The sequence below is a fragment of the Monodon monoceros genome, unplaced genomic scaffold, assembly GCF_005190385.1.
Source record: "Monodon monoceros isolate NGI ecotype Baffin Bay Population unplaced genomic scaffold, NGI_Narwhal_1 Super_Scaffold_2, whole genome shotgun sequence".
Classification (NCBI taxonomy): domain Eukaryota; kingdom Metazoa; phylum Chordata; class Mammalia; order Artiodactyla; family Monodontidae; genus Monodon; species Monodon monoceros.
In genome coordinates, this window is record NW_021703776.1 from 83,419,920 (window position 1) to 83,435,288 (window position 15,369).

Here is a 15,369-nt window from a genome sequence, read left to right on the forward strand (position 1 = left end):
CGCAGGACAGCCCCTCGGAACGCGCGGCCCACCGGGCTAAGTCATTTTTAACAGCCTAAGAAATTATCTTGTCTTCGCGCTCTTGCCTCTGCTGGTGAGCCAGGTAATTTTAATAAAGAGAAAACTCCCCGATCGTAACTTCTGGGCAGCCTGCCGGCTTCGCTCCCCCTTCGCCCGCTGGTCCTCCGCCAGCTGGGTGTCCGGCGGAGTCCGAGAAACTTTTTTTTTTAGGGAAAAAAATGCTTATACCTGACATGTCTTTCGATTCATAATTACGGTTGTTAGTTAAGCGGGCTGGAATTACATTTCACTTCTGTTACCGCTGTCAGATCGAATTTAAAATATCCCCGAGTCTTCATCAAAAAAGTTTTCTCATCTAACAGTTCCACTGCTAACCCAGGGTCGGTACCAATTCCCTAAATAGAGCCACTACGTAGCCATTAATTAATAGCATTTTGAACCAGAAACATTTTTAACCTTGAAAAAAAGCAAAGAATCCCCTCATGGTTGAAATTGAAACTTAAAATCCTTTGAGTAACGATTTAACTATTCAACCAACGAAAGAAAAATGCATGTTTAAACTGCTTTAACCTGTCACAGGCATACAAACAAATTTCCACGCTGTAATATAAATTATAGACTAGCAGCGAGATAAACACATTAAAATGGATTCCCACAATTTTAATAATAGAAAGTCACGTTTCCAATTAGGCAACATCTTTTATTTTTCTCTTGACAAAAATTAAAAATAAGAAAATGCAGCAATTTATATAGAATTGCTCATATGGCGTTTTGTGATTGTGGAGGTTTTTCTCTTTATATAATCAGATATATGTATATATATGTTTACATTTCTTCACTGCCTTCATTTTTTTCTTCTTTTGAATTTTAAAAAATTAAAAACACAGAAAAGCAAACAGGATAATTTCTAAAAATAGTCATAGCGTATCGTTTTTGATGTATACAAGCTTTACTTACATATTTTTGAATTATGTGCAGTTTATTTGCAATTCTTCAGTACTTATTCTTTTGAACATTAAAAATACATATATCTCAAGAATAACAAATATTCATGTATTACTTCTTAGGGTAATCAGATGTGAAATATTTGTCACATTTGCTTCAGGTTTTTTATTTTTATTAAAAATTCCAGATAGAGTTGAATGTCACCTTATTTTCCTCCCCAGTTCCATTCACCTTTCTCTCTCCTTACTTGCCTAGGTAATCAGTATCATAAAGTGTGTATTCTTCCAGCATTGTTATTATTCTTTATTACCTAATTACCTATATATTATATGTAAATATATATGTCCATGCTTATATATTTTAAATTTTCTTTATAAATGGTACAGTAGTGTACATATCATTTTGCAACTTACTTTTTCCCCTCAGTATGATTTTGAGAACTATCCATGTTGACACTTATAGAATCTGCTTTATTCATTTCAGTAGTTTTATGATCTTGTCAGCTTTGTTATCTTTATGGAGATTCTATTCTAAAACAGATAATTATTATAAAGCTGCTTGCTTCAAAATTTTAGACAATTAACTCTTTATCTACACGTATTAAAATTCTATCAGATAGAATTCTTTACTAGCTGTTTTTTAAAAATATTATTATTTAGAAAAAATCTAAAGCTATTTTAAAATGCAGAGAGAGTATTACAGGCACCCATGCACCTATCTCATGTAATTGGTAAATGTTAGCATTTTGCCATATCTGCTTCAGGTCTGTTTTTTTTTTTTTTAATTGAACTATTCGACATTCTGATAAAATTGAAGTCCCTTTGCACTCCTCCCCAAAACCATTCTCCACCCTTTTCTCCAAAGGCAAACATTATCACGAATTTGGTATGTAACTTTTAAATCTAGGCTTTATACTTTTACTACATATGAACCCATACAAATACAGAGTACTGTTTTGATTTTTTAAATGCACAGGTGTGATATCGGACTATGCATATTCTGTGACTTGTTTTTTTTTTTTCCTTCATGGTATGTTTTCATTCTTTCCATGTTGATAAATATAAATCCAGTGCATTCATTTTAATTGCTATATTGTAGATCCATGCATGTGAACATGCTGGGTTTATTCATTCCCCTGTTGATGAATATTTAAGCTGCTGCCAATATTTTGGCATTAAGGGCAATGCTAATATGAACATATGTGTACATGTGTCTTCTATAGGTAGGTAGAATTTCTCTGTCTACCTATATGGGGAATTGCTAGGTTACACACACATTTTCAGTTTATTAGAGACTGCCAAATGGTTCTCCAATTTATACACCCATCAGCGGTGTATGAGAGTTCTTGTTTCCCTCACATGACCTTCCCTTACTTTCTAGATTCAGACTTTTCTTATTTCTGACAATTTGATTTTTTTTTTTAAAGCTCAGGATCTCATCGCTTTATTTGGATTTCCCTCACTGCCAACGAGGTTGAGCATATATTTACTGGTTATTAAGGTTTCTGAGTCTGTGGTTTGTTTTTTCATAGTCTTCATCCGTTTATCCAGTGGGCTGTGTATGTTTTCATCTTTTTCCCTCTTGATTTGTAGGAGTTCACATATATTAACATTATATTGTCTCATTCTGTGACTTCTCTTTTAACTTCCAATAACTTTTGAACTATAGAAAATTTAAAATGTAGTCATATTCACTGATCTTCTTTATAGTTTGTGTCATTTATGTCATATTAAAGACAACTCTCCACACGTGATGCCACAAAGATAGCCTCCTATGTTTTTTCCCTTAATGTTTTAAAGTTTTGTTTTCCACACTTGTAAAATTGATCCATCCAGGACTTATTTTTTGGAAGGGTGTGAAGTAGGAATTTAATTTTATTCTCCCTCCCCCTACATGGAAAACCTGTTGTCATGACCTGATTTACTAAACAGTCTTTCATTCCCCCCGTTAATGTGTAATGCCACTGTGATTATAAATTAAATTTCCGTACATTCATGGATATATTCCTACTTTGTCCTTTTCTACTGATCAAACCAATTCTGAGACGGTACTACAAAGTTTTAATTATTATGGCTTTATTATAAGTCTTCACCTGTAGAAGGGCATTTCCTCCATTTGTTCATTAAAAAAACTGTACCAGCTATTTTTTGGACTTCTGCTCTTCCATGTTAACTTTAGTATCAGTTTGTCAACTTCCACTGAAAACTCTTCTCAGTATTTTGCTGAGTTAAATTTGTAGGTTAAATTTTGGGAGATATGACATCTTTATAAAACTGAGTCATCCAATACATTAATATTATTCTGATTTCCTCATATCCTTCCATAACATTTTATACTTTGCGTATAAAATGCTTGTACCTCTTTGTTAGATTTATTCCTCAGTACCTTACAGTTTTTGTTGCTTTTTCAAGTGGGATCCTTTAAAAAATTTTTAAATTGGTTAGTGCTGCTGTTTGGAAAAGTTACTGATTTTGGAATAATCCTGGTTTTTTTGGCTGTGCCACGCGGCTTGTGGGATCTTAGTTCACCAACTGGGAATTGAACCCGGGCCCTTGGCAGTAAGAGCGCAGTGTCCTAACCACTGGACCGCCAGGGAATTCTCATGGAATAATCCTGTTTTAGCAAATATGCTGAACTTTCTTACTGTGTATTTGTAAATTCTCTTGTATTTTTATGTAGATAATATTATCCTTAAATAATACTCTTAATACTTTCTCCTTTTCTTATGTCATTGGATGGGCTGGGACCTCCAATATAACATCAAATAGCAAGAATGAGAGCAAGCATTGTTTTCCTATTTCTATCTCATTGAGAATGTTTCTAATGTGTCATCATTATTTATGGTAGTTGCTATAAGTTTTTGGTAGAAACGCTTTATAAGGTTAGGGAGTTCCCTTCTATCCCAGTTGAGTTTGAAGTAGGAATATTTTAAAACCATGAAATGAACATTGAATTTTGTTAAGTGCTTTTTCTAAAACTTTTGAGATGATTATCGGTTTTGTCTTTGATATGTTAAATTAACGGGTCACTTTGATAGATTTTTCTAACGTAGATTTATCCTTGCATTCTTTGACATAAACCTTGTTTTGCCATAATGTACTATTATTTTTTAATACACTACTTCATGCAATTTGCAAGTGCTTTTTATTTTAGGATCTATGTTCCTAAATGATATTGGCTTATGATCTTCATTTCTTGTGCTACCTTTGTCCATGTTTATACCACTCTCATAAAATGCATTTAGAGGTTTCCCTTTTTCTACTTTCTGTAACGATTTGTATGAGATAGGTATTATTTGTTCCTTGAATGTTTGGTAAGTCTCATCTGTGAAACAATTATATTTTGAAAATTCAGTTCAGTTTCTCTCATGATTATTAGTTTATTTGGATTTTTCTATTTCTTCTTGAGTCAACTTTGTTAATTCTTTTTTTTCTTTAAAAATTAGGTATTACATTTAAGCCTCTAAAATGTTGGTATGTGGTTCACAGCATTCCCTCATTATTTAAAAATTCTCTACAGTATCTGTAGTTATATCCTCCTTTTCATTCCTGATATTACATACTTGTGAATTCTCTTTTTTTCTTTTTGTCTTAACAGGTTTGTCTTAAAATGTAGACAACAGAGGTTTGTCTACACTTTAAGACAAACCTATAGAAGTGTGTCTATAATCTTTTCAAATAGTCAGCTTTTGCTGATCATATCCATTTCTTTTAAAATATATTTAATTTCTATATTTTTATTAATCTCTCACACTTTTGTCTAGTTTAGCATGTTACACCTTTTTTAAAAAAAAGTTTTTCAACTTAAATACCTAACACATTAATTTCCAATCTTTCTTATTTTTTCTTTTTGAATAAATTTATTTATTTATTTATGGCTGCGTTGGGTCTTCTTTGCTGTGCGCCGGCTTTCTCTAGCTGCGGCGAGTGGGGGCTACTCTTCCTTGCGTTGTGCAGGCTTCTCATTGCTATGGCTTCTCTTTGTTACAGAGAACAGGCTCTAGGCGCACAGGCTTCAGTAGTTGTGGCACGTGGGCTCAGTAGTTGTGGCTCACAGGCTCTAGGCTCGTGGGTTTCAGTAGTTGTGGCACATGGGCTTAGTTGCTCTGCAGCATGTGGGAACCTTCCCGGACCAGGGCTCGAGCCCATGTCCCCTCCACTGGCAGGAAGATTCTTAACTACTGCGCCACAAGGGAAGTCCTTTTCTTATTTTTTTAAAAATATAACTTAGGGCTATAAATTCCCCTTGAAGAGAAATTTCCCAAGCTTTATCTCTATTCCACAGGTTTCAAAATAGTGCTTCCATTGTCATTCAGTCCTACGTCATAATTCCGTTGTGACTTCTTAGACACTAAATTTTCAGAAGGGTGCTTTCCATAGATGACAGGATCTTTCCTACCAACAGTACAGAAAAAGTAACATTTACTTTTGTGTAGGTGATCACCTAAGGAAAGCTCTTTCTGAAAAAAAGGAGGTGCCTCTGTGTTTAATGTAAGTGTTTGCTTATATTTTTCTTAAATTGTGGATGTGGCCCTTACACTGCAAATTGTCTAGATGATCCTCTTGAAATTTGGAAAAGCAATGCAAATGAGGGGCTTGGGGTTGGGGCGCTAATACTGATTTGGAGGTTGCTGAAGGAGCTCTTCCAGTTCCAGTGGAAGACACACAGTCTTCAACCGCTGGGAAGGGCCTCCCAAGAGATTCCTCTGTATGAAAAGAAGCATAGTTGGAGGAAGTGGCAGGGAAGAGATGCATTATACATAGGTAGTTTCTCTGGATAGGGAGGGGAGTTTTCTTGTTTCTTGGGGTTGAGGAATTCGCTGGATAATGGACAGAGCATCAGTTGTTTAAGTTGATGAGAAGACTTTGGGGTCTCTATATAGGTGGTGTTCTATCACTTGAGCTGATCTGTAACCAGTGCATATTATGTAACCTCTTAGGAATTTGCTCTGGAAGTAATGGAGGATTATTTGAAATGGAAAGTAGAATAAGGGTAATTCCTCAATGTAGTGTTTACTGCAGCTTGAAGTAAATGTTACAGAAATGTTACCTCTCCCAAGCTTATTCAGAAGCTTCCAGGAGCAACGTCAAAGAGATGTTCCTGAAAACCTGGAAAGGATGACCTGTCTACCCCTTTGGTCACAAGTGGTTCAAAGGAGGCACATAGTAGGCATTCTATAAATATATATGGAATAAATGAATAGGAATATATAAACTGACAGATTAGTATCACCATTCATGATTACCAATCTCAAATAGACATTCAACATTCCCAGAAATATTGCAAACCCATTGCATCTGTACCAGTCTCCTTCCCCACTTTTGGCAAAGGCCAGTCCATTCTCATGAGTTATAGCCCCATTACTTCTTGTTTCTCAAGGTCCACAAATGATAATATATCTCTTCTCTCTCCATCATCTTCTGTCTTTCCTTCTCTACAGAATAATTTCAATCAACATTCAATAATGGACTAATATCTCCAATTTAAAAAAACTCCCCCCTTGACTCTCCATCTCCTCTAGCTACTGTCACATAGCCATATTCCCCTTTAAAGCCAAATTTCTCAAGAGATGGATATCTTATCTGTCCTCTGTCACCATTTCCATACCCTCATGTATTATTAAAATCGCTCCAATATTTAGCCCTTACTTTGCTACAGAAATTCTTTTTGTTAAGATCAATATTGATTCACAACGATGTGAATGTACTTAATGCCACTGAACTGTATACCTAAAAATGGTAAATTTTGTTACGTATATTTTATCACAGTAAAAAATCTCTTTTCTCAAAAAGAAAAAAAAAAAAGATCAACATTGGCCCATGTTGCTAAATCGAATCTTCAAATTAATAGATCTTTCAGAGCAGTTGAGTCATCCTTGAGACACTTTTGGCTCCTGTGGCACTACATTCTTTTGGGCTTTCTTCCGTCTTTCTAACTGTTCCTTTTCAGTCTTAACTGTTCATTTATCTTCCTTTACCTAACCTTTAAAATTTTAAGTTCTGCAGAATTCTGTACAATGCCCTCTTCTCTCAATTCTACCCATTCTCTCTACCCACTTTTAACATTTTCCATGACTTAGGTACACCTATATACCAACAATTTATGAACTTATAATCTTTACACCAGATATATTTTCCAGAGATGTCAGGTAGTTTTGTATCCCTATGACTACTTGACAACTACCCAGCCCTCCTGAGATGTCTCATAGATGTCTCAAACTTAATATATTCAAAAGCTGACTTATTGGTTATTACCCCCAAATCTAATCTTCCTGTATTTTTCTCTGTCTCGGCAAATAGCACTTTCATACATCCTGTTTCACAAGCCAGGAAACCAGGTGTCATTCTTGACACCTCCCTCTCCATCAGCCCCCACATCTAACTCATCCTAATGTTTGGTTAATTCTACCTTCAAAATGTACCTTGACCATTCAATTGTCTATTTTCCCTCCAGTGTCCTAATCCAAACCTCCATCATCTTTTGGTCTAACTACTATAATAGCGCAACATAGTCATGGGTTCTGGGTATTTGGACATCTTTGGGGAGCCATTATTCTGCCAACACAAGGCTGATGCAGAGTAAGTGAAGAGGAAGAGATGATAAGAGCATGGTAAGAGTTAAATGAGTTCTGAGATCTGGGTGAGTGGGAGGCAGGTCATGTAGGACCTTGAAAACCAGTATAAAAAACGATATGGTAAGTTTTAGGGAGGATTTTGAGCAGTGATATGATCTGACTTACTTTTTAGAGGTTCACCCCGATTGCTGTGTGGAGAATAGACTAGAGTGTGGGCGATACTGGAAGCAGGTGACAGGTTAGTTAACCACTGCAGAAATCCAAGCAAAAGATGGTGGTACTTTAGACCAGAGTGGTGGCAGTGAAGGTGGTGAGATGTGGTCCAAGTCTGAATGTGTTTTGCATTAGAGTGAGGGATGTCTGCTTGCTGATGTGTTGGACATAGGGTAGGAGAGATGGTGAGGACTCACTAATGACTCTAAGATTTCAGCCCAACACCTGGAAGAATATACTTTGTATTTTGAGATGAGGAAGACTTGAGAAGAAGCAGGATATAGGAGGTGGAAAGTGGGCGTTTGTATTTGGAGACTTTTAGGTGCCTTGTAGACATACATGGTAGAGATGCTGAATAGGCATTTGGATGTATGAGTCTGATGCTTTTGTAGTTTGGCCTGCATTCCTGGCTGAGCAACAGGATAAAAGGATTTTTTTAAAAGTGTTATATATTTTTATAGGTATATTCCTGGAGGACAGGAATTCCAACTCTTGGTAGTTTCTCAAATGCCATATATAATTATTTTATTTAGTATTTTTAGTATAATGATAATAAGTCATTATCAAAGTATTTTTAAACTAACAGTTTATATTAAATTATAAACATTGAAAGATTTCTATTTGATATAATCTAATAATTTAAATCTAATGTTTTAGATTCAATTTCAATTCTTAATAAAACTCCTATGTTCTTAGCTGTCAGTTTCTTTTAGATTTTAGATCCAGCTGAACTTCTTTCATGTTACATTCAGGCTCATGTTAATTTACAAGCCTAAGCTAAGTATACATAACCTTATGAAAAACAGGTGAGCCTTTATTTGACTAATTTCAAATACTTTTCAGTGCCTGTACTGTTGTGAGCTTTAAAAAATAACCAGTGACATGAAGAATTAGCACATAGTAAATAATCAGTAAATATTTTTACATAATGAGACTGAGAGCAAAGGCTTGACTGAGGTGTCTATATTAAGACAGAAAAAAGTAGGTGATAGAAGGTTCTATAGTATAATGGCCCAATAGTTCAGCAATATGTGTGGAGACTAACAAGTCAGATTCAAATCCCAGCACAAGACATAGAACCCTCCCCTTTAACAAGGAGGAATATAAGTTGGTGCAGCAATTTGACAATAATTTGTGAAGATGACGATGTAAGTACCCTGTGACTTAGAAATTTCATGCCTTGGCATATACCTTAGAGAAACTCTTGTCTTTAGCCCTAGGAGACAGCTACAAATATGTTCAGTGCAACATTTGCTGCAAATTTTTGAAGCAAGCTAAATATTCATAAAAATGCAAGGCATGATAGCCTGTACATGAAGGTTAAGTACATGGAAATTACTTCTAAATTAACATGTTATAGTTGTTAATAGCACAAACTCTGCAGCCAGGCTGCCAGGTTCTGGTGCCGTCACTTAGCTGGTCACCAGCTATGTGACCTTTATTAAGTTACTCCTCATTTATAAAAAGGAGATAATAATAATACCTACTTCATTGGGTTGTAATGACAACCAGTTAATATGTGTAAGGTGATCAGACCATCCGTAGGCAGGTAGTAAGCACAATATTAGTTATTAATTTTTGTTTACCCATATATTATCCATCATATACATCCACATATTAAAAATAAAATCCATTAATGGGTGGGATAAACAACAAATTTTAGGCAGTAGTTATCTCAGTTGAGGGAAGAAAGGGAATGAGATTTCAACAGATTCTTTAGTGTTTTATTTATTTATTTTAAATCTGAATTAAATAAGGCAAAATGGTAAGATTTGTCAATATGGGTGGTGCGTACGCTGCTGTTTGCTGTGTTATTTATTCTCTATACTTTTCTATGTGCATGAAGTATTTTATTTAAAAAATCCCAGTACAGAGCCTGGAACATTACATGCACAAGAAATAATTGCTGAATGAATGAGTGATTAAGAAGTGGCATGGGTTGGGGAAGCAGCTCAGGGAACATCCAGTTGGACTCCCCTTTTATTCTGCTTTCTAGTCTCTGAGGAGGAGAGCAGTGGGGTATGTGGCCATTAGGAGGGAAAGCTTCTCTTCAGCAATAGTGGATTTAGGGAGACAGTAGAGCAAAGCTTTCAAGGTTCTGAGGGGAAATTATTTTGAACTTAGAATTCTATACCCAGGTGAACCCATCATTCAAGTGTGAGAGCAAAATAAAAACACTTTCAGAAATGTAAGGGTTCAGAAAATATACCACTCAAGCACCCTCTCTGGAAGAATAACTAAACAATGTATTTCAGGAAAATGAAAAATGAATCAAAGAGGAAGGTGTGAGGAACACAAAATCTGGTGACAAAATGCAGCAAAACTTGTGGCAAAATTTAAAAATATTATTGATTGAGGAGAGTGCAGAAAGAGAGAGAGAGAGAAAGAGAAAGCAATGTGGGATTAAAATCCCTAATGATCTTTACTTGGGAGGTAGCAGGGGCAAAGGAGAAAAATAAAAGCAAGAAGAGGTTCTTGACTTGTTCGGAGAGAAACTAGTTATATTCAGTAATTGAATATATTGATTTTATAAAACAAGTTTAAGTACATGCTAAGAAATAAACACTGGAAAAATTGAAATAGGATATCTAACTTCCTAGCCATTAAAAGAAAAAAAAATTAAATAGGAAAACACCATCCTTTCAACAAAAGGGGAAATGAGAAAAAAGGAGAAACAATAACAAAGTATTGTAAACAGAATACACAAAACAAGATGCAAAAATTAGTCCAGAAGTGTCAGTAATCACAATGTGAATGGATTTAGTAACCGTATGAAAAGACAGAGTCCCACAGATTGGAAAAAAAGAAAGAAAGAAAAGACCCCAAGCCCTAAAGAGCTATATGCTGGCTACCTAAAATACCTAAAACAAAATGACCCAGTAATTTAGAATTAAGTAATAGAACAGACAGAACAAAGATAACCAAATTAACATTTCAAGTAGGAAAAAAAAATAAGGATATGGGAGATTCAATTGTTAAGAAGCTTTATACTCAAGAAATAATGGGGAGATATACATATCTTTTAAACTTACATGAATATTTATTTACAAAGAAAATTTCAATAGATTCAAAAAAAGTAGAAATCATTCAAACCTACATTCACTGACCACATGCATAAAACTATTAAACAACAACAACAAAAATAGTAAAAATGACAAACAGACAAAAACTATCCTCTTGAAAATGAGAAAGCACACTTCTAATTAACTTGGATTAAAGAGGAATTAAAATTGAAATTAAAAACTACTTGGAAATGAGCACATGAGCACATTACATTTCAAGATCTGTGAGTGCTGCCAAAGTGGTCCAAATGGAAAGGTTTACAGCTTCAAGTCCTTGTAGAAAAAAGAAATTGTGAAAATAAACAAACTAAGCATTTGACTGAAGAGCTAGAAAAAGAACAGGAAAAATAAACCCAAAGAAATAAAATGAAAGAGAAGAATAAGAATAAAACTAGAAATTAATGAAAATTTTAAATAATTGGGCTTCATTACTAAAGCCCATTACTACTCTTTGAGAAGACCAATCAAGTAGATAAATTCTTGGTCAATTGGATTAAGGAAAAAAAAAGATATAAATAATGTAAGGAACAAGAAATGTGGAAAAAACGGAATGATTGTTATGTACAACTTTATATAAATGCAATTTAAAATTAGGATGAAATATTTGATCCATAAAAGTACAAATCACCAAAGTTGGTTCAATAAGAAGGAGAAAAACTATGGACCATCACCTAAAATGAATGGAAAAATAATTTAAAATTTACCCTCTCCCCCGCCAAAAAAGCATCAGACCCAAGTAGTTTTGCAATCTAGAGCTACCAAAATGAGGGAGCAGATATTTCTCATGTTATATTTATGTGGTTCTAGCCCATAAAACAGATTGGAAGCTTTCCAGTTCATTTAAGAGGTAGATATTACTCTAGTTCTGAAATCAGATGAACATAGGACTAAGAGAAGAAGTTGATCTCATTTATGAACATAAATACATTTCTAAATAAACTGTTAGCATTTGAAATCTAGCAGGGTATTAAAAGAATACTGCATCTTGTCCAAATTGAGCTTATCCCAGGGGAGAAAGAGTAGTTGGAAAGTAAAAACTACATTAATAGAATTCATTGTATTCACTGAAGAGAAAAAAAATGATTATCTCAACAGGTGCCAAAAAAAAAAAAAAAAAGAGTAGTTCGTAAAATGCAATACATATTCCTGGTTTAAAAAGGAGATCTTTGTAAACAGGTGATTGAAGAAAGCGTCCTACATTTGAAAAGGTGTCTCTACCAAAAATCTACAACAAACATAATGTTTAATTCATGAAATACTAGAAGCATTCCCATTAAAATGAGGAACAATCCAGTTGTAGGCCCTACCACTACCATTTAGCATTGAACTTGATGTCCTGGTTCAATGCAATAATGAAAAAAAGGGAGGGGGAGAAGAATAAGATATATAAATGTTGGAAAGGAAGATACAAAACTGTCACTTTGGGCAAATATTTCCATCTACCTGGAAAAATCAAAGAAAAGTGTCAGAAACTTTAGAACTAGTAAGATATTGGTAAGGTGAATATATAAAGGTCTTCATGAAGGAAAGTATACAAGAGAATGAAGTTCACAAATCAAGGCCTGAATAAATGGAGAAATACATTTGTTTCTTATCAGAAAAGCTCAGTGCTATAAGGTAATTATTCCCCCAAATTTATAAATTTAATGCTATCCCAGACAATATATCAACAGGTTTGTGTATGGAATTTGGCAAGCTGATTCGAATCTGGAAGAGTAAAATGACAGGAATAACATTTTTCTAGCAGATATTAAAACACATCATCAAGTTTAGTAATTGATTCAGTGTAGATTGGCATAGGAGTAGACCAATAAATGGATGGAACAAAAGAGATGGTCCAGAAACAGAGCTATTTATGAGAGCTCCGTGTATGAAAATGTGACATTTCAAATGAGTGGGGAAATGATAGACAATTTATTAAAGGGTTTCAACAATTAGTTAATCATTTAGGGCAAAATAAAGTTCAGTCACTTCCACATACAATATAAAGAATAAATTCTAGGTGGATTAGAGATCTAAGCATAAAAATAAAATTTAAATTACTGGGATAATAATAGAGGTAGAATAAGTTCTTGACAAAATTCAAAATCTGTTGGTGATTAAAAACTCTTAGAAAACTAGCAATAGAAAAGAATATCCTTAATTTGATAAAGGGCATCTACAAAAAACCCTACATTGTACTTAATGATGAAAGACCAAATGATTTTCCTGAGATTGGAAACAAGCCAAGGATTTTTACTCTCTCTCATTTCTATTTAGCATTACACTGGAGGATTTAGTTAGCACAGTAAGGCAAGGAAAGCCATACAGCTTGGAAAGGAAGAAATAAAGCTGTCTATTTTCAGACATGATTGTCTATTTAGAAAGTTCCAAGGACTCTACCAAAAAGTTACCAGAGCTAATGAGTAATTTTAATAAGATTGTAGGATATAAAAATCAATAGTATTTCTACTATTGAAAGAATAGCATTTTCAACAGTTGGTGCTCAAACAATTCAAAGTCCATATGCAAAAACAACCTCAATCCAGACCTTTCACCTTATACAGAATTAACTAAAAATGGACCATGGACCTAAATGTAAAATCCCAAACCATAAGATTTCTAGAAAAACAAAATCTTTGTGAACTTTGGTTAGGCAAAGATTTCTTAGATACAATACCAAAAGCATAAGCCATGAGGAAAAAAATTGTAAATTGGACTTCAACAAAATTAAAAATTTCTCTGCAGAAGACACTATGAAAGGAATGAGAAAACAAGACCCAGACTGGGAGAAATATTTGCATGTTACATATCTGACAAAGGACTTGTATTGAAAAAATATAAAGAACTTTTAAAATTCAATACTAAAAAAAAATACAGTTTTTAAAATAGACAAATGATTTAAGGAGACACTTCACCAAAGAAGACATACGGATGGCAAATATACCAAAAGATACGCAACATCGTTGTTAGGGAAATGCAAATTAAAACCGAAATGAGGTACAACTATTCACTTATTTGAATGCTTTTTAGAAACCTGACAATACTAAGTGCAGAGCAACTGGAACGCTCATATATTGCAGGTGGGAATGCAAAATAGTTTAGTCACTTTGGAAGACAATTTGATAGCTTATAAAGTTAAGCATACACTTAACACATGATCCAGTAATCCCTCTCCTGGTATTTAGCCAAGAGAGATGAAAATTTATATTCACCCAAAGACCTTCATGTGAATGTTCATAATATTTTTATTCATAATAGCCAAAACCCAGAAACAACCCAGATGTCCTTTGGCTGGTGAATGGATCAACAAACTGTGGTACAGTTGGCCCTGTGTAGCCATAGGCTCTGCATCTGCGGATTCAACCAACTGAGGACCAAAAATACTCAAGAAAAAAAATTCCAGAAAATTTCAAAAACCAAAACTTGAATTGACATGTACTGGCAACTATTTACATAGCACTTACATTGTATTAGGTATTATGAGTAATCTAGAAATTATTTAAAGCATAGGAGAGGGTGTGCGTAGGTTATATGCACATACTACACCATTTTATATAAGGTTCTTGAGCATCCCTGGATTTTGGTATTGGGCTGTCCTGGAACAAATCCCCCGCTGTTACTGAAGGATGAATGTACTTCCATACAATAGAGTACTATTCAGCAATAAATGAAATAAACAGCTAATACACACAACATGGATGAATTCCATATGCATTATGCTAAGTGAAAGAAGTCAGGTAAGAGGCTATGGACTTTATGATTCCATTTGTATGAGAAATCCTTGAAAACAGATCCATAGTTGCCATGGGTTGAGTGTGGGAAGAAGGGAATAATTGAATTTGGCGGTTTATAGAACTGTTCCATATCTTTTTTGTGGTGGTGGTTACTTGGCTGTATGAATTTATTAAAACTGTTGTGCTATAGGGAAGGAACCTTTGAAGGAAAAGACTCACAGATATGATTACTACAAAATATTAAACTTTTAAAGGACAAACATCATCATAAATTTAAAAATCAGGCCACAGACTTAGAGAATATATATTTTCAGCATACATAACAGACCAAGGATTAATACCTACAAATTAATATGAAGAAAGATAAATATTATAAAAGACAAATGGGCAAAGTACGTAAGTACAGGGTAAAATACAGGGAGCTCAAAGAAAGAACCAAATGGTCAATAAACATGAAAAGATTCACACCTCACTGTCACTCAGTGAGCTATCAATTAAAGCAATACTATAATAACATTTCAGCCATCAGATAAGCAGATCTTTTAAAGATTGTTAAAACCCAGCATTACTAAGGATGTGAGGCTACACATACTCCTGTGGAGTTTTTAAGAGCGTATAACGGTACATTGTGAAGGATAATTTGGGCATAGCTATCAAAAACTTAAATATGCATATTTTTTGACTCAGTAATGTCACTTCTAGGTATTAATACTATAGCAGCACTTCCACAGGTGAACAAAGATGTATATGAAAGAATTTTTTATTAGAGCCTTGTTTGTAATAGTGAAAAATAGGAACCAATTTGAACGTCTGTGGGCAGAGGAGTGGTTAAATAACG